This window comes from Ambystoma mexicanum, chromosome 1q (assembly GCF_040938575.1).
Source record: "Ambystoma mexicanum isolate Mex_15411 chromosome 1q, UKY_AmexF1_1, whole genome shotgun sequence".
Lineage (NCBI taxonomy): Eukaryota > Metazoa > Chordata > Amphibia > Caudata > Ambystomatidae > Ambystoma > Ambystoma mexicanum.
In genome coordinates, this window is record NC_090922.1 from 1,241,452,839 (window position 1) to 1,241,474,104 (window position 21,266).

The following is a 21,266-nucleotide window of genomic DNA, read 5'->3' on the forward strand; positions in this document are numbered from 1 at the left end:
ACCAAATGTCTCTCAAACACCCTGGAGCGTGTATATGGTCCAATGGCTCCCAAGTATGGTTCTCAGGCCCATACCCCTTCCAGTCAACTAGAAACAGACAGGTTCCGCGACGGACCTTAGTGTCCAAGATCTGGTTGACCTCGTACTCGTCTGATCCAACCACAGGTAAGGGACGGTCAAGGGCGAGCAACCGAGAACCCCCCTGAACCGGTTTCAAAAGCGAAACATGGAAAACAGAATGGATCTTCCAAGAAGGTGGGAGCTGTAAACGAACTGCCACCGGATTAATCACCTCCAAGATCGTGAAAGGACCAGAGAATCGTGGCAAGAGAGAGCCATGACCTGGCATGCGCAGATTCTTCGTGGACAACCAGACCTGCATCCCCTTAGCGTAATATGGAGATCATGAACGGTGGGCATCTGCATGTCGTTTGGTACGATCCTGAGCATCCAACAAATGACGTCTAACCCAGAAATGCAAGGCTGTAAGTGATTGCACACAGGAATCAGCAGCTGGGTTACCTGTGCCACCTAACAGAGGTAATAGCAATGTGCGAGGATGATGCCCATAAGTAGCAAAAAACAGAGTGGATCCCGTGGACGCATGCAATGAATTATTATAGGCAAACTCGGCCATGGGTAATAAGGACAGCCAAGAACCCTGGTGATGGAGCAAAAGACAATGGAGATATTGCTCTAGGGTGGCATTGAGTCTCTCCGTCTGTCCATCCGTCTCGGGATGATAAGTGCTGGAATACCAGCCTTCTATGCCCAAGGACAATGTAATGGCCCTCCAAAAACGAGAGGTGAACTGGGACCCCCGGTCTGTGATAATAACACTGGGGAGACCAAATCGCCGAAAAACATGTGAGATGAATAACTCGGCCAAGACCGGAGCAGAAGGCAACCCTGAACAGGGGATGAACAAAGCGTACTTGGTCAAGTAGTCCACTACCACCCAGATGGTATTGAAACATGAGATAGGCGGTAATTCCACTATGAAATCCATAGAGATCATATACCAGGGCAACCGAGGTACAGGCAATGGGGTGCAGTAGACCCACAGGTTTGGCATGCAGAGTTTTACCCTGTGCACAGACGGCACAGGTATCGGTGTACTGACTGAAGTCTGTTCTCATAGTAGGCCACCAACACCACCTGTTTAACAACTCGATGGTCTTCCTTATCCCAGGATGTGCCGAAAACTTGGAATCGTGGCACCATTTCAAGGCCAAGGTCCGTGTCTCCTGGTTGGGAAGGAACACCTTCTCGTGAAGATACGGTAGTGAATGTGATATTCTGATACCCTCCTCTTCAATGATCTTGGAATTGTTTGCAACCCATGTAACTAGAAGGGATTTCATCGATGGATCAACCGTGCAAAAACATATCACCTGGCTAGGGAGCAATAAAGGAGTGGGTACCGGTTTAAGTCTGGGAGTCCCCGGGATACGGGACAAAGCATCAGCCTTAGAGTTGCAAGAACCAGGGCGATATGTTATCGTGAAGTTAAAGGCTGAAAAGAACTCGTGCCAACGGGCCAACCTAGCAGTGGTACATTTTATCGACTGGAGGGCTACCAAGTTACGGTGATCGGTATACACTTGAACCGGAATTGTAGTACCGAGCAAATGATGTCTCCAGACCATGAATGCGTCCCTGACAGCCAAGAGCTCCCTCTCCGTAATGGTATAGCTTTGCTCATGAATGGAGAGTTTCCTGGAATGAAAGGCTACTGGATGCAAAGCTGGAGATTTCTGGCAGGACTGTGATAAAACGGCTCCCAGTGCTATATCTGAAGCATCTGCTTCTAACACAAACTGTAGGAGCGGATCAGGGTGTCGAAGCACCAGGGCCGTAGTGAAGGCTCGTTTGAGACTCTCAAAAGCATCATTAGCCTTCTGGTCCCAGGAGAAAGGTCTCTTACTGCTAGTCAAGGCTGTCAAAGGTGACACAATTTCCAAAAAGGAGCACACAAAGCGCCTATAAAAATTGGCAAAGCCCAAAAATGACTGCAGCGTTTTGAGGTCTTTAGGAACTGGCCAATCCAGAACCGCTCGGACCTTGTTTGAGCTCATCTGTATGCCCTGATCCGTTATGTCATAGCCCAAAAATTCCACGGACTTCACGTGAAAGATACACTTCTCCAGTTTAGCGTACAAGGCGTGTTCTTTTAGTCTTTGCAGAACCTGGCGAACATGTTGTACATGGTGCTCATAGGAATCAGAATAAATCAGAATGTCATCCAGGTAAATAATAAGAAAACGGTCCGTCATATCCCTGAATATGTCATTAACAAAGTGTTGGAATGTGGTTGGGGCGTTACATAGCCCAAAGGGCATAACACAATACTCAAAAAGGCTGTATCTGGTTTTGAAGGCCGTTTTCCACTCGTCCCCCTCTCGGATTCGTACAAGGTTGTACGCCCCACGTAAATCGAGTTTTGTAAAGATCTTAGAGGAACGTAGCTGATCAAGGAGAACCGATATTAAGGGTATTGGGTACTGATTTCTGATGGTAATGGCATTTAAGGCACGGTAGTCTATACAAGGCCTGAGGTCTCCTTCTTTTTTGGGAACGAAAAACATTGGAGAGGCTGCAGGTGAACGCGAAGGACGGATAAACCCAGTTCTGAGTGACTTGTCTATATACTCCTTTAGGATCACATCCTCCTTCTGCGTCAGGGAGTATATACGGCCAGAAGGTATTTTGGCACCAGGGATCAAGTCAATGGGACAATCATAGGGTCTGTGAGGCGGAAGGGTCTCTGCCCCCTTGGCATCAAAAACATCACTAAGGGAAGAGTACTCCTGAGGTAACGGGTTGTTGACAACAGCTCCAATAGAAGAGACCCCACACAACAGGGGCTTGCCAGGATTCGTGGGCTCCCGGTTCGAAGAAAAACATGAGTGTTCACAATAAGAGGATACAAACTCGATCTCCCCGGTACCCCAGTCAACCACCGGATAATGGCGTCTCAACCAAGGCAAGCCCAGGATTAACCAGTATTGCGGGGCTGCAATAAGGTCAAAGGGAATGGTTTCTTCATGGCCATGATTGGTGGTCATGGTTAGGTCGACTGTTTGCTCGGTAACCAAGCCGGAGAGCAGTAAGTAACCATCCACAGTGTTAACCGTTTCTGGTTGAGGTTTCGTGATCACTGGAATACCTAGCTTTCTGGAAAAAGCTTCATCAATGTAGTTACCGGTAGCTCCGGAGTCCAAGACAGCATCAATGAACCATTTGTGATCCGAACACCGGATAGGAATGATAAACGGCCTTACAGTCAGGGAGTCTAGAAGGACTGAGCTCGGCAGAACGACCCCATCTACTGCCGAGCTCTGGCATTTCCCTGACACTTAGGCTTCTTGTTACAAGCCTTCAGCAGATGTTCCGACGACCCACAGTAAAAACACAGGTTGTTTTTCTTTCGGAGTTCCCTTTCCTCGGTGGTCAAGGGACCCCGAACGGCTCCTATTTGCATGGGTTCTGATCCCCCTGCGATGGAAGCAGGTGGCAACGTGGCCAGAGGTGTAGAAAGCCTCTTTTCGCCCTTTTGTTCCGCTTTTCGTGAATCAATCTGGAGTACCATATCCAGGAGCTCGGGAAAGGTCGTAGGAACAATCGGAACCATGGATAGGGTGTCTTTCAGAGAATCGGATAGCCCATGGTAAAACATGGAAGCCTTTTTGTCTTCGGGCCATCCCGGCTCAGCCATGAGCTGGTTAAATCGGGCCAAGTATGCCAGCAATGAAGAGTCCCCTTGATGTAGACTCAAGAGTTCAAGATCCGTAGCCTGGGTCTTGTATCGGGTATCGAAAACACGACTCATGGCAGCAGTCAGTGCATCGCAATCAAACAATAAAGCACTACCCTGCTCAAGCAATGGGTTAGCCCATGAAGCGGCTGTGCCGCCAAGGTGAGATAGCAAGAACGCCGCTTTGGTCTTAGAATCAGGAAACGAAGAAGGTCTACATAGAAAATGCAGGCGACACTGATTCAAGAAGGTACGGTAGGTACGTGGATCCCCACAGAACCGATCCGGCTGGGCTAATGGAAAATGGGCTGTCATAAACACAGGACCTGATTCCTGTCCTTGCCGAGCCAGGGCTGAACCTGAGGCGGCCAAGGGATCCGCTACCGGGGGGTTAGCAGGAATCATGCCTGCTTGTATCTCATTGATGCGTTGTTGTGTGGCGGTATGAGCGGCTGTCATATCTGCACGCAACTCAGTGAATATGTTCATGATCTGGGTCAAGGCTTTGTTTGGGTCCATGGCGGCTTCTGAATATGTCAGGGTAGCCGATCCAAGTTGCCCACGTGGTGTAGACGATGAATTCTACCCTGCAATGTAACCCTGTGTCTGGATAAAACAAACCAGCACCAGGGATCAATTACTTGGAAGAATGGACCCAGACGCGATGCCGAAGAACCTCTTCTTGAAAGGAGACGATCTTCCAGGTAACCCCTTGTTTTACAATCAATCAACACCAAGAAATATGCAGGGATTCTGTCACAACAAACAAACAAGAGGTCTTAGTATTTACAGAAAACCCAGAAGGAATGCACAGACATGAATTTAGGAGTAAGGACAGACACTCTTATCATAGGAGTAATGATCTTCCAAAAAGATGCAAGTGCTCCCTGCAAGACCACCAGGTGCAGAGGTGACTAGGACTGTTCCCGCCGGCACGCGGACGCCTGGGGCAGGAAGTCCAGTAGGGAACACCCGATGGCACTAGGACGCTCCCCCCTTCACCCTACATGAATACTACTGCAGTCTCTAGTTCGTTTTAGGGCAAGGGGAGGAGAAGAGCACCAGCGGTCTTTTCGGGACACTTGCAAGAGCGTGGATCCAGAAAGGCAATCCAAAGAAGTCTGAGTCGGCAACACAGGGTCTTTCCGAGGACAGAGCGTGAAGCAAAAGGCAGTCCAGGAGGAGTCCGGGTCGGCAACAGGGGATCTTTCCGATGACACAACGTGAAGCAAAGGCAGTCCAAATGGAGTCCGGGTCGGCAACAGGGGATCCTTCCAATGATAGAACCAAGAGACCAAGGTAAAGCAAAAGACAGTTCCAGGAGGTCAGCCAGGGGAAGGACTAAGGCAGAACAAGAGAGGAACAGGTAGGTAAGGAACGGGGAGAGAGCGCTCAAGGGAGGACGTGGAGTCAAAACACCAAACACAGAAGGGCTAGGAACTTGGCAAGGAACACCAGGAAAAGCGAGATAACAACAGGTTACAATATCTAGGATACGTAGCGTACTTCAGCAAATTCAGAAGCAACGAACAACTCAGACGGCATAGTTTTATCAAGCCGAAGTCACATGACCTAGCGTGCGTCTGACGTACGGATTCGGCGTGTTTGCCCCAATCGCCATGGCAACCAAGCCAAAGGGTAAGCCTTCCGATATTCGGTGCGACAGGACGTTGACCTTTGTTTTGCGGTATGGTGGGGAAAATAAAGCCGTAACAGTGGGGTATGGAGCAACGGGCGTATTCTAGCATGTCTCTGTTGTTTATGTGATGGGGACGGCATTTGTCCTTTGTAATTCCGGCCAGACCCAACCTGATTCCTGACAGGTGCTCATCTTAACTCATATTATTATTATTATTTTTTTTAAATGTTTTATTGGTTTCATAATCACAAAGAAAAGCAATAGTTGTTAATAAAAACAAAGAAACCTTTAACATTATATCCATCAAATTCATCCTAAAAAACATTCCCACATAACACAATTACAATATTTAAACCCTAATGAAATCGTAACAACATTCACTTCCAAAGGTGCAACTCCTCATTACCTATTGTAACGCTCACCTGATTCCCACGGAGGCGCGGGTCTTGGCAGGAGGGTGTCTGTGACTCGAAAAGTGATGTGCAGGACTCGATTGGCTTCTGGGGTCGAACCTCTTCGCACTGTGTGTCGAACTCGAAGAGTGAGGTTTCTGCAGGTGAAAGAATATGGGGGTTAATGGCCTGGGTTGTTGAATGTCCCTCTCTCTCTCTCTCTCTCTCTTCCCAGCTTTTCTGTAGAGCCCCCCCCCAGGTCAACGTGCTCACCTTAGATAGGTGAATGCTGGGCTCTCCATCTGCGTCTGGTGCAGGGTGCCGTTGCCAGTTCCTTCACTGGTGAAACATTGGCCTCTTGAATTCAGAGGATGGTTACCGTCGTTATCTGCACGAGCGGTGAGTTTCTGGACACCTTTTGTCTTTATAGTCTTTAAATGCGTGGCACGTTAATATTGAAGACTCTGTATAATGCTTTTCCCTTATGTATTGCAGGACTCTTGGGATGGAAGATGGAGTGAAGCGCCTGGAAATTCGTAAGTATGGCAAGCGCTCTAACTGTCTCTTTCCTTGCAGCTTAGTTCGTGTTAAAGAGACGCCGGAGTATTCGCAGGCGTTTTATTGCGACGAGCACGATGGGCGTGAGTAAATACCTGCTTAATGTCTTTTTCTTTTGTCTTTCAGATGTTGGTTTGCAGCGCCGGAGTCAGCGGAATGCTAACTAAACTTTGTCTTCACAGGCGGCGATGCAGAATGAAGAAATCCGGAATTCACGGCGTACCGGTAAGTATAACAATGCTTTTGTCTTTGCAGGCGAAGGTGCAGCGTGAAGACACGGCCGCTGCTGATGGATCAGGTGAGAAAGCACTGTGTGTAAAGTTTGTCTTGCTAACCTGTTGTTTCTTGTCTTTTGCAGGTGCTGATGTTGACTGGATACAGGAATGGTAAGTATAATTCTTGCAGGTTCAGGATCGAAAGAGGAAAGGCTGGAACAGACTCGGTGAGCGTTCTGCTGCAGATGCAGAATAACGCGAAGCACGTTTCATCTATCGGGTGTGGTTTAAATAGCCTTGGAGTGATGAGGCGTCTTCTTCCATGGCCCCGCCTAGGTAAGAAAAGAGTTCCAGTTTCCAGAAGAGTTCCAGTGCTGTATCCAGGGAGTGGAGCTGCCCCACCCAGGTAAGAAAGTAGTTCCTGTTCACAGAGGGCTTCTAAGTGGCTGGTAAGTAAGCAGCATGGTCTGCCGCAGGTAAGTCCACCCAAGCACTTTCACACCAATTATGAGCCCGGCGCTTCCAGTGCCGGGACCGATGGTTTTGATGAGCCTAGTGCCACCGGCGCCAGGACAGGGTCCAAAAGGTCCCAGTAGGGACCGGCTGGTGCCTAGGATTAGGGTTAGGGGTCTGCTTCCAAGGACGTTGGGCTGGTCCTGGCTCCTTGGAAACAGTGATCATGACAGCACCCCCCCTCAAGGCCCCTCCTAAACGTGTCTTCTCCGGGGGTTTTGGCTTGTTGGGGTGATTCAGATAGAATTTCTTGATCAGACGAGGTGCGTGGACATATTCTGAGGGTTCCCAAGACCTCTCCTGGGGGCCGTATCCTTTCCAATCAACCAGATAATATAACTTAGATTTGGAGATTTTGGAGTCTAGGATGTTCTTCACTTCGAATTCAAGTTCTCCATCTACTAAAACCGGTTCTGGAAGTTCAGTCAAGCGGGTTTCTGGTTGTACTGGTTTTAATAAGGAGACATGGAATACTGGATGTATTTTCATATACGTAGGTAATTCCAATTTGACAGCCACCGGATTAATTATGGCAGATATGAGATAGGGTCCAAGGTATCTCGGGATGAAGGTGCGGGGTCCTTTTAGAGGCAGGTGCTTAGTGGATAACCAGACCTGATCTCCTCCTGCGGTGTGTGTGCCCAGAATAAAAGTCAGAAGCAGAAACCAGCCGGCCTATTACAGCCACTAGACATCCCTCCCTGTCCATGGCATACCTTGTCCATGGATTTTATCACGGACTTACCTCCATGCTCGGGGTATAATACCATCTTAGTAGTCGTGGATCTATTCTCCAAGATGGCTCACTTCATTCCCCTGAAGGGTCTACCTTCTGCCTCAGTATTGGCCTGAGAATTCTTGGAAAACATTGTTCGCTTTTCACGGTTTTCCCTCGGTTTTAGTCTCCGATAGGGGAAGTCAATTCATCTCCCACTTCTGGCGCAGTTGCTGTCGTCTAGCCCAAATTGATGTAAGACTTTCGACCAGTCACCATCCCCAAACTGACGGACAAACCGAAAGGACAAATCAGACTCTAGAACAATATCTACGTTGCATGCTCCAACAAACTGAAAACCCCTGGAAGGACATTCTTTTGATCGCTGAATACGCTTACAACAATTCGACTCATTCTGGAACCGGGAAGACTCCTTTTTTCCTATTACACGGACACCATCCTAGAACCTCCAACCTGGATCCTCCCCAAGAATTTGAAGCACCTGCTGTGGATCACTTGCACTCGGAGATCACCCGTGCTTTTAAGGAAGCCACTGCCCATCTGCAAAGAGCTAAAGCTCAATTCAAAAAAGGAGCAGATCGACACCGTAAAGAGGCCCCTCACTACGCTGTAGGAGATCAGGTCTGGTTATCCACTAAGCACCTGCCTCTAAAAGGTCCCCGCACCTTCATCCCGAGATACCTTGGACCCTATCTCATATCTGCCATAATTAATCCGGTGGCTGTCAAATTGGAATTACCTACGCATATGAAAATACATCCAGTATTCCATGTCTCCTTATTAAAACCAGTACAACCAGAAACCCGCTTGACTGAACTTCCAGAACCGGTTTTAGTAGATGGAGAACTTGAATTCGAAGTGAAGAACATCCTAGACTCCAAAATCTCCAAATCTAAGTTATATTATCTGGTTGATTGGAAAGGATACGGCCCCCAGGAGAGGTCTTGGGAACCCTCAGAATATGTCCACGCACCTCGTCTGATCAAGAAATTCCATCTGAATCACCCCAACAAGCCAAAACCCCCGGAGAAGACACGTTTAGGAGGGGCCTTGAGGGGGGTGCTGTCATGATCACTGTTTCCAAGGAGCCAGGACCAGCCCAACGTCCTTGGAAGCAGACCCCTAACCCTAATCCTAGGCACCAGCCGGTCCCTACTGGGACCTTTTGGACCCTGTCCTGGCGCTGGTGGCACCAGGCTCATCAAAACCATCGGTCCCGGCACTGGAAGCGCCGGGCTCATAATTGGTGTGAAAGTGCTTGGGTGGACTTACCTGCGGCAGACCATGCTGCTTACTTACCAGCCACTTAGAAGCCCTCTGTGAACAGGAACTACTTTCTTACCTGGGTGGGGCAGCTCCACTCCCTGGATACAGCACTGGAACTCTTCTGGAAACTGGAACTCTTTTCTTACCTAGGCGGGGCCGTGGAAGAAGACGCCTCATCACTCCAAGGCTATTTAAACCACACCCGATAGATGAAACGTGCTTCGCGTTATTCTGCATCTGCAGCAGAACGCTCACCGAGTCTGTTCCAGCCTTTCCTCTTTCGATCCTGAACCTGCAAGAATTATACTTACCATTCCTGTATCCAGTCAACATCAGCACCTGCAAAAGTCAAGAAACAACAGGTTAGCAAGACAAACTTTACACACAGTGCTTTCTCACCTGATCCATCAGCAGCGGCCGTGTCTTCACGCTGCACCTTCGCCTGCAAAGACAAAAGCATTGTTATACTTACCGGCACGCCGTGAATTCCGGATTTCTTCATTCTGCATCGCCGCCTGTGAAGACAAAGTTTAGTTAGCATTCCGCTGACTCCGGCGCTGCAAACCAACATCTGAAAGACAAAAGAAAAAGACATTAAGCAGGTATTTACTCACGCCCATCGTGCTCGTCGCAATAAAACGCCTGCGAATACTCCGGCGTCTCTTTAACACGAACTAAGCTGCAAGGAAAGAGACAGTTAGAGCGCTTGCCATACTTACGAATTTCCAGGCGCTTCACTCCATCTTCCATCCCAAGAGTCCTGCAATACATAAGGGAAAAGCATTATACAGAGTCTTCAATATTAACGTGCCACGCATTTAAAGACTATAAAGACAAAAGGTGTCCAGAAACTCACCGCTCGTGCAGATAACGACGGTAACCATCCTCTGAATTCAAGAGGCCAATGTTTCACCAGTGAAGGAACTGGCAACGGCACCCTGCACCAGACGCAGATGGAGAGCCCAGCATTCACCTATCTAAGGTGAGCACGTTGACCTGGGGGGGCTCTACAGAAAAGCTGGGAAGAGAGAGAGAGAGAGAGAGAGGGACATTCAACAACCCAGGCCATTAACCCCCATATTCTTTCACCTGCAGAAACCTCACTCTTCGAGTTCGACACACAGTGCGAAGAGGTTCGACCCCAGAAGCCAATCGAGTCCTGCACATCACTTTTCGAGTCACAGACACCCTCCTGCCAAGACCCGCGCCTCCGTGGGAATCAGATGAGCGTTACAGAACGCGAAGCCCACCACAAAACTCCTACCCAGACGCAATGGAAACCTCAGACACTGATCAACTAGCCCAGTTGCTCGGAGAATTAAGAGCAGAAGTACATGCAGCTCGTCAGGAAACGAACTCTCTAAGAAGAGAACTGATAATTTCCAAGGAGCGAACTGAGGACCTCGCTAGGCAGTTGCTACAAACGCAGGCAGGACAGACACCTTTGCCCGCTCCAGGAGGAAGTTATCCTTCTGCATCATCTTTAAATCCTGTGCAAATCAATCTGCCCGGTAATGTGCCCTTGGCTCCGCCCGAACGCTTTTCTGGTGATCCAAAGAAATTCGCGGTGTTCATCAACCAGTGCCGCTTACACTTCTTATGTCGACCAGCTGCTTTCCCAACAGACCAGACCAAGGTGGCTTTCGTGCTTTCTTATCTCAGTGGCAGCGCCGCAGATTGGTCGATCCCTTTAGTCACCGAGGATGATCCGGTTTTACATGATTTCCAGGCCTTCCAGTCCAGCATGGAGAAACTGTTCGCAAGACATGCACAAGGGCAGGCCTTGGACAATGAACTTCTTTCATTACGACAGGGTAATCAAGACCTCTTGACTTATATAGCCTCATTCAACAGACTTATAGTGGAAACTCAATGGCCCGAGGATAAGAGAATAACACTTTTCTACAGAGGCCTGCGTGGAGAGCTCAAGGATGTGTTAGCTCAAGTTGTGAATCCTCCACAAGAATGCTCAGACTATATTGACTTAGTTGTCCAATTGGACCACAGACTACAGAACAGGAAGGCAGATCGTTCCAAATTTGATACCCGAGTGTTTTCTAAACCACAAACCTCTACTAGGGGAGCTGACACGGTGGAACCCATGCAAATAGGGGGCATGAAAGGACCTTTAACCCAGAAAGAGCGGGAAAGAAGAAGGCAGCTGCAATTATGCCTCTATTGCGGAAACTCAGGACACTTTCTTCGGGACTGTCCAGGGAAACCAGCTAAGAAGGCTGTAGGAGCCGCGGATACCTGTGCCACAAATTCTGAGCAGGGAAACGACCTAGCCCGACAAGAATAGAGGTCCTCTTGCCGAGCGTTAAGATTTGTCCCGTGACCTCGCATTTCGTGGTACCCATGGTCCTCATTAGTCCTGAACGTCCGGATCGTTTGCATGCAATTGAAGCTTACATCAACAGTGGAGCAATCGGTAATTATGTGGACCGTGAAATGGTATCAAGGATGAATCTACCCCTTGTCCCTAAGGCTGTAAAAGACATCATTACTACTGTGGATGGCACGGAGATAGCCTCCGGACCAGTAACGCATGCCACCCAAGAAGTGACGCTAGTGAGTCAAGATGGACACCGGGAGAGAATCGTGTTTGATGTGATCAAGGCTCCTCAGTTCCAGATCATTCTGGGAATCCCTTGGTTAGAGAAGCACAATCCTCAGATCGATTGGCGAGCAAAGACGGTTCAGTTTCCAGAATGTTTTACCACTTGTTATCCTAGGCCTGATGTTTCACTGGCGGCAATCTCTTCGGAGGAGGTTCCCAAATTACCTCCCGAATACCAGGAATTCCAAGACGTCTTCCGGAAGGATCAAGCTAACACCCTGCCTCCTCATAGGTCTTACGACTGTCAAATAGATTTGATACCCGGAACAACTCCTCCTTGCAGCAGGATTTATGCCCTCACCGAGCCTGAGAATCTTCACCTCAGACAATATTTGGACCAATACCTAGCTAACGGGTTTATCCGTCCTTCAAAATCTCCAGCTTCATCGGCTTTGTTCTTCGTTCCGAAAAAGGAAGGAGACCTTAGGACTTGCATAGATTATCGCGCCCTGAATCAAATCACCGTTAAAAACAGATACCCGTTACCTTTGATCCCTGAACTCCTGGACCAAGTCAAAGACGCATGTATATATACAAAATTGGATCTCAGAGGAGCCTACCACTTGGTACGGATAAAAGAGGGCGATGAATGGAAAACGGCCTTCCGCACCAAGTACGGGCTATTCGAATATCAAGTGATGCCCTTTGGACTTTGTAACGCTCCTGCCGCTTTCCAATATTTTATGAACGATGTCCTTAGAGAACTCATAGACGTGTGTGTTGTTGTCTACATTGATGACATCCTTGTCTATTCATCATCCGAAGAGGAACACCAGAGACACGTTAAAAAGGTTCTCGAGAGATTGCGTCAACATAATCTTTTTGCTAAGCTTGAAAAATGCGTTTTCAACGTAACTGAAGTCGAGTTCCTGGGATTCAGATTGTCACCTAACGGAGTCCATATGGATTCAAAGAAAGTCGATGCAATCATCAAGTGGCCATCACCAACCTCTGTAAAAGGAGTTCAAAGCATGTTAGGCTTCGCTAACTTTTACCGCAGATTTATTCCTGAATTTTCTCGGATAGTCCAGCCCATCACCGCTCTGTTAAAAAAGAACAAACGTTTTGAATGGTCTTCTGAAGCAGAACAAGCTTTTCAGGACTTAAAAGCTAAATTAATTTCTGCACCTGTTCTAAAACATCCTCGCCCAGAACTCCCCTACATCATGGAAACAGATGCTTCTAGTCTTGCTATGGGGGCAGTTTTATCACAAAGAGATCCGGTCACACACCAGTTACACCCTGTAGCCTTTTGGTCCCGCAAGTTTTCGGCTCCCGAGATCAACTATTCAATTACAGACAAGGAACTTTTAGCTATCAGATCGGCCTTTAAAGCATGGCGGCATTATCTTTTAGGAGCCAGACACACAGTCACCGTAATGACTGATCACCGCAATTTACAATATCTAAAGACGGCCAAAGCTCAGTCTTCCAGACAGCTTCGCTGGGCTCTGTTTCTGGCTGAATTTGACTTTAAAATTACTTATCGACCAGGCAGTAAGAACGGAAAAGCAGATGCCCTCTCTCGGATGGGAGTAGATGAACATTTGACCACTCCAGAACCAATACCCATAATCCCAGAACAAAGTATTTTGGGTTTGGTCAGCACTCAATCTTTTGAAGATATCAAGACCACGGTTAAATCACTCCTAACTCCGGCCGATTTGCAGGACTGGCAATTAAAGGGAAAAGAATTCTCAGTGGATCAAGACCTACCATATTTCCGAGGACGATTGCACTTGCCCTGTGAGAAAATACAAAAACAAGTAATCTCCTGTTATCACGATTCTCTAATGGAGGGTCACCCTGGCATTACCAAAACCATGGAAAAGATTAAAAGACATTTCTGGTGGCCATCATGGAAAAAGGATATTAGAGACTTTGTAATCTCCTGCGGTGTGTGGGCCCAGAATAAAAGTCAGAAGCAGAAACCAGCCGGCCTATTACAGCCACTAGACATCCCTCCCTGTCCATGGCATACCTTGTCCATGGATTTTATCACGGACTTACCTCCATGCTCGGGGTATACTACCATCTTAGTAGTCGTGGATCTATTCTCCAAGATGGCTCACTTCATTCCCCTGAAGGGTCTACCTTCTGCCTCAATATTGGCCCGAGAATTCTTGGAAAACATTGTTCGCTTACACGGTTTTCCCTCGGTTTTAGTCTCTGATAGGGGAAGTCAATTCATCTCCCACTTCTGGCGCAGTTGCTGTCGTCTAGCCCAAATTGATGTAAGACTTTCGACCAGTCACCATCCCCAAACTGACGGACAAACCGAAAGGACAAATCAGACACTAGAACAATATCTACGTTGCATGCTCCAACAAACTGAAAACCCCTGGAAGGACATTCTTTGGATCGCTGAATACGCTTACAACAATTCGACTCATTCTGGAACCGGGAAGACTCCTTTTTTCCTATTATACGGACACCATCCTAGAACCTCCAACCTGGATCCTCCCCAAGAATTTGAAGCACCTGCTGTGGATCACTTGCACTCGGAGATCACCCGTGCTTTTAAGGAAGCCACTGCCCATCTGCAAAGAGCTAAAGCTCAATTAAAAAAAGGAGCAGATCGACACCGTAAAGAGGCCCCTCACTACGCTGTAGGAGATCAGGTCTGGTTATCCACTAAGCACCTGCCTCTAAAAGGACCCCGCACCTTCATCCCGAGATACCTTGGACCCTATCTCATATCTGCCATAATTAATCCGGTGGCTGTCAAATTGGAATTACCTACGCATATGAAAATACATCCAGTATTCCATGTCTCCTTATTAAAACCAGTACAACCAGAAACCCGCTTGACTGAACTTCCAGAACCGGTTTTAGTAGATGGAGAACTTGAATTCGAAGTGAAGAACATCCTAGACTCCAAAATCTCCAAATCTAAGTTATATTATCTGGTTGATTGGAAAGGATACGGCCCCCAGGAGAGGTCTTGGGAACCCTCAGAATATGTCCACGCACCTCGTCTGATCAAGAAATTCCATCTGAATCACCCCAACAAGCCAAAACCCCCGGAGAAGACACGTTTAGGAGGGGCCTTGAGGGGGGGTGCTGTCATGATCACTGCTTCCAAGGAGCCAGGACCAGCCCAACGTCCTTGGAAGCAGACCCCTAACCCTAATCCTAGGCACCAGCCGGTCCCTACTGGGACCTTTTGGACCCTGTCCTGGCGCCGGTGGCACCAGGCTCATCAAAACCATTGGTCCCGGCACTGGAAGCGCCGGGCTCATAATTGGTGTGAAAGTGCTTGGGTGGACTTACCTGCGGCAGACCATGCTGCTTACTTACCAGCCACTTAGAAGCCCTCTGTGAACAGGAACTACTTTCTTACCTGGGTGGGGCAGCTCCACTCCCTGGATACAGCACTGGAACTCTTCTGGAAACTGGAACTCTTTTCTTACCTAGGCGGGGCCGTGGAAGAAGACGCCTCATCACTCCAAGGCTATTTAAACCACACCCGATAGATGAAACATGCTTCGCGTTATTCTGCATCTGCAGCAGAACGCTCACCGAGTCTGTTCCAGCCTTTCCTCTTTCGATCCTGAACCTGCAAGAATTATACTTACCATTCCTGTATCCAGTCAACACCAGCACCTGCAAAAGACAAGAAACAACAGGTTAGCAAGACAAACTTTACACACAGTGCTTTCTCACCTGATCCATTAGCAGCGGCCGTGTCTTCACGCTGCACCTTCGCCTGCAAAGACAAAAGCATTGTTATACTTACCGGCACGCCGTGAATTCCGGATTTCTTCATTCTGCATCGCCGCCTGTGAAGACAAAGTTTATTTTGCATTCCGCTGACTCCGGCGCTGCAAACCAACATCTGAAAGACAAAAGAAAAAGACATTAAGCAGGTATTTACTCACGCCCATCGTGCTCGTCGCAATAAAACGCCTGAGAATACTCCGGCGTCTCTTTAACACGAACTAAGCTGCAAGGAAAGAGACAGTTAGAGCGCTTGCCATACTTACGAATTTCCAGGTGCTTCACTCCATCTTCCATCCCAAGAGTCCTGCAATACATAAGGGAAAAGCATTATACAGAGTCTTCAATATTAACGTGCCACGCCTTTAAAGACTATAAAGACAAAAGGTGTCCAGAAACTCACCGCTCGTGCAGATAACGACGGTAACAATCCTCTGAATTCAAGAGGTCAATGTTTCACCAGTGAAGGAACTGGCAACGGCACCCTGCACCAGACGCAGATGGAGAGCCCAGCATTCACCTATCTAAGGTGAGCACGTTGACCTGGGGGGGCTCTACAGAAAAGCTGGGAAGAGAGAGAGAGAGAGAGAGGGACATTCAACAACCCAGGCCCTTAACCCCCATATTCTTCCACCTGCAGAAACCTCACTCTTCGAGTTCGACACACAGTGCGAAGAGGTTCGACCCCAGAAGCCAATCGAGTCCTGCACATCACTTTTCGAGTCACAGACACCCTCCTGCCAAGACCCGCGCCTCCGTGGGAATCAGGTGAGCGTTACAGAACGCGAAGCCCGTTTCATCTATCGGGTGTGGTTTAAATAGCCTTGGAGTGATGAGGCGTCTTCTTCCACGGCCCCGCCTAGGTAAGAAAAGAGTTCCAGTTTCCAGAAGAGTTCCAGTGCTGTATCCAGGGAGTGGAGCTGCCCCACCCAGGTAAGAAAGTAGTTCCTGTTCACAGAGGGCTTCTAAGTGGCAGGTAAGTAAGCAGCATGGTCTGCCGCAGGTAAGTCCACCCAAGCACTTTCACACCAATTATGAGCCCGGCGCTTCCAGTGCCGGGACCGATGGTTTTGATGAGCCTGGTGCCACCGGCGCCAGGACAGGGTCCAAAAGGTCCCAGTAGGGACCGGCTGGTGCCTAGGATTAGGGTTAGGGGTCTGCTTCCAAGGACGTTGGGCTGGTCCTGGCTCCTTGGAAACAGTGATCATGACACCTATATCCCCTTCAATTTACCCATTCCAACGTTCTTATTCATCTCAATCTTTAGTCACGACTCCAACACCAACCATTTTCTTATTTGGATTCAGCAGACAGTACAAATTTCATCATTTTCATAGCGGCGATTACTAGCCTAGTTTGATCCCCCGATTAAGAGCCATTACCACCAATCCGATGCACTAAGAGTCTCCCCCATAGATTTAAATTCACCAAGGAAGAAGATTTTAGTTTGCATTAGAGACTCACAAACAGTCACCAGGTGTTGGGGGGTCTCCACCATCTCCCTGTGCTTACAATAGCGGCATTGAGTATTCTCCACATCCACTGAACCTCTCTAGTATTTAGGGTGTTCAGGAGACATCGAAGTAGCACATACCTGTATCTAGGAGAGGGACATTTTTGGAGATATTTTGGTAGGGAATTTACACCACCACCCTCCAAAATTAATGATTTCTTCGATTTAAGGCTCTCACTTTGATCTATAGCGGAAATCTAGTCCTGTAACATCAACATTTATTTTACTTTTACTGGATTCTGCATCAGCATTTCTACCTCAATGTCCTTTTAATCTCCAGAGTTCTAGGTGGCTATCTTGGAGGTTATTACCCAAGGCCAGAATCACAAAAGGCTCACTCACGTAATCCATAGCACACTTCCTATAGAGTGAGACTGTTTTCCATACAGCCATCGACTCCAGAGACTGTAGTCTGAGTTCAAATCTTATCGCACAAGATGGTAAACTATAAGGGAGTTTCAATACCTTCCTCCAAAACTGGTCCTCCAACTTCTCCCCCCCACAAGCAAGATAAATGAAGAGTAGCCTCAGCTCCATATGTTAGGATCAGGGCCACCTTTTTCTTGTAGAAGGAGATAGTTGGAGCCCGTGTAAATTTCCCAAATCTACGGTGGAACGCTCTACCCTGGTTTGCCAGTGATATCAGCCTTAACCTCAAATATTGGAGTTGGACTGCCTCAATTATGCTGTTGTTTATCGTAACCCCCAGATATAACATAGATTCCACTATTTCCAAAAGGATCCACGCCACTCTCCACTTATAGTTCTTGATCTTCTTTTTTCCTGTACCCTTCATAGCCAGGATTTTTGATTTAGTAGTATTTATCTTCATGCCGTTTTCTTTTAGATAGAGTTCAAAGGCTACCAATCGCCTCTGTAGTCCTATCAGCCTTATATTATCAACCACCCCTAGGTTCATGGGGTGGTAAGGCTGTCTCCGTTTGTAAGGTTTCTCACCCTTATGGTACTGGGGTGGGGTTGGGGCAGAAGGTAGTACTGACGCATTCATCTGCACCATCACAAGTCTATGGTGCTCTTCAGGTTGAACAGGAATATGCCTGGTGACCTGGCAGCACGGGCCACCTGGCATAGGGGTAGTTCTGCATATTTCTTGGATTATATGTTTGTGGATGATCTGTTCTATACCCATTGCACAGGATTTATGGTTATTAATACCCAGCTCAGTGATCCTAGCTTGATCACAGCTACGTTAGATATTAAATTGCAAAATCCTGTGGGTAGCTCTTTGACAGGGACCAAGATTAATAGGATGAGCTGTAATATCCATTCATGCATGGGTTTAATGAGCAGTTGGAGAACATCTTAAGCTGTAAAACCTTTGGGTGGAAAGCATGCACCTTTAGTTTAGATATTTTCCTGCTTTTTTGGAAAGCACATTAGAACGTTTGTTTTTCGGGGAGATTAGGAATAGGGGGGATTAAAATAAGCGATGTCACTTTCACACCCTTGATTCAGAGGTCTGTGAAAGAAAAAACTGTTTGTGACTTGCATAATGCGAAAACGAAGTTGAGTGATCCCAGCTTAATCTTTAAGGAAATACGGGATATAAAACAAACATATAGAAACTAGCTAAAAAATCATTGCGTGAGAATGTTAAAAAGGGATGGTGATACAATGCTTAACACGTTAAATGCTTGTGAGAAATCCTATTTTTGGAACATTATCAACTCGATGGGAAGCAGTCAGGTTGTCATCCAGTCTGAAATGGCATGGCTGCAACACTTTGAATCACTATATTCTCAGAAGAAAGATGAATTCTTCGGCTTGGATGGGCAGCAGAAAATTCATGGTTTAGCAGATTCTTGGCCATTATTAATTACTGGGGAAGCTGTATTAGACATGATTAAAAATGCAAGCTCTTTTCAGGGCCCAATGGCCTAATAGATTGCCTAATAGTTTATTTAAATCAGCAGCTGATAGTTGGGCTATAATTCTGACCATATATTTTAATAATCTTTTAGTGGGGGATAATATTCATGTGTCTTGGAAAACCTCCTATTCAGGTCCGATATTTAAGAAGGGGCAAAGATTGTACCCTATTGATTACTGTCCAATTACAGTGATGGATGCGGACAGCAAGATTTTTACCTCCATTCTTCTTATTCACCTGACGGATTGGGCCGAGAGTGTGGAGCAACCCTGAGTTTTTTAGTTGGGATTTAGGAAAAGCCTGGGAGCAAAACTTAATGGGTTCTTGCTAAAGTGCCTCTAGGATTTGACCAGGGAGAAAAAATATTCATTCATCTACTTGGCCTCAATTGATCTATCTTACCCATTCAACTTCGTTAATCGTAGTCGTTTGTGGAAAAAGCTTGACTGATGGGGTATCCCGCCTGGATTATTACAACTCATTATTAAATTGCGTAATTACTCAAATTTCTAGGTGCATTTGGATTTGGAAGGCAACTTATCTAGGAGGATAGCTATCCATTCTGGATTTTGACAAGGGTGCATTCTGCCACCTGGTTTATTTAATTTATATGTGTCAGACATTAAAGATTATTTTGTCCCTCCTAAATTGTCCGATTCCACACCATGTGTCTGGTTTATAATGATGACTTTCTCTTGTTGGATTGTACACCGATGGAGTTACAGTGGTTATTAAATAAATGTGCACTGTTTGCAGATGATAATTTTTTTTAATTAATCCTTCTAAGTCTAAAGTACTCCAATTTTAGAATTCAAAGAAAACTTTGTTTTGCAAGTGGACACTGAACAAAGTGACGTTGCAAAAGATTGATCATTTATTGTATATGGGTTTCCCTATTCCAAGTAAATCATGCACATCTATGACAACAGACCTTATGGAGCAAAAAGCTGTTGCTCTAGCTGCCCAAATGATCAAGATACATTCTTAATTTAGTAGGATTTCTATTTTACCGTTGCTAACATTTTATGAGGGCAAAGTAGTCCCTAAATTGATTTACGGGATGGAGGTTATGCAACCCTGGGCCCTGGAGACTTTGGTAACGTGTGAGGCATTGATATGGTACAGGGTCTTGAGATTGCCAAATTGAATCTCTGCTGCAGCAATACGCGATGTGTTAGGTTTTAAATCCTTGGTGATCAGGGCAAAATGGCATTACCTATTACTATATTGCAAATTGTAGACCCTTATTCTTTGGTCGTAGATCATTCTATTGTTTTACAGTTGCGAAGAGAGGATTCTATCAATTGTTTTTCAGAGAAATGTACTGCCAAACTCTCTGAAGTGGGGATGGCTCCAGGAGATCTGATGGATAACCCCACCCATGTTAAATTTGACCTTTTTTGGCAAAATTCCATTACTATGATTGACTCCTTTCACACCTATTATTCCTTTACTCGCCTCAGCTTTGAACATAAAGTACAAGCTAAACTAGCCTTCTATTTATATATTTTTCTGAATATTGCGTCTCATTGCAATTTTATGATATTTAGATTTTACATTTTATCTACCCGGTCTATTCTATTAAGGAGAAAATTGCTTGTCCTTGAGCAGGCCTTTTGTAGATTTTGTGGGGACACTAAACACCTACACCCACCTCCAACCCACCTCATTTCTCCCCTGTCAACCTCATTCCTCCACACATGCAGTCAAATACTGAACACCCCCTGAGCACCGCACCCTCACATACACCCCTGCACATACCCCACTGCCCCTTGAACAGCACCACTCAGTTGCATCTAAGAAGTGTATGTACAACACAAAATAAAAGATACTTAAACACCAACTCTTGTCTGTCATGGCTTGCAAGACACAGAGCTATGGCCTGCCCATGTGCTGAGGGAAGGACTGTGTAGGTGGAGGCCTGGGGTGGGGCACATTCTGAACACATTGCCACATTTGCAGAAGTTCATTGGACATATGACATCACCACACACATTCACCTGCACAAAGGCAATGGACCATATACCCCTCAGATTCCAGCAGTAGGCATGCGTCCATTCAACACATCCATGTGCATCAACATCAGTATACCAATCACCCACATATACACAAGACTCCCTGCATGCACCACTCCCAGTCCACATGTGTAAGCTGCAAAAGCACCCAGCCAGATGCAGATTGCCCACCAACACATGGCGTAACTTCCGGCTTCGTCTGGCACCATGGCGGCAGTTAGCATTCCTAGCAACCATAGGCCTCCCATGTGACATAAAGGGAGACTCTGCCAGTTCAGATTGTCGACATTTGACATGGAAGGGAGCAGGAAATGCCTTGGAGGCAGGGATGCCACAGACCAATGGGAGGGACCTTCCAGCTGGGCGGGAGGGTCACGAGGATCAGTGGTAGGCAGGCTACCAATGAGGATGCCAGCATCTCAACCACCAAA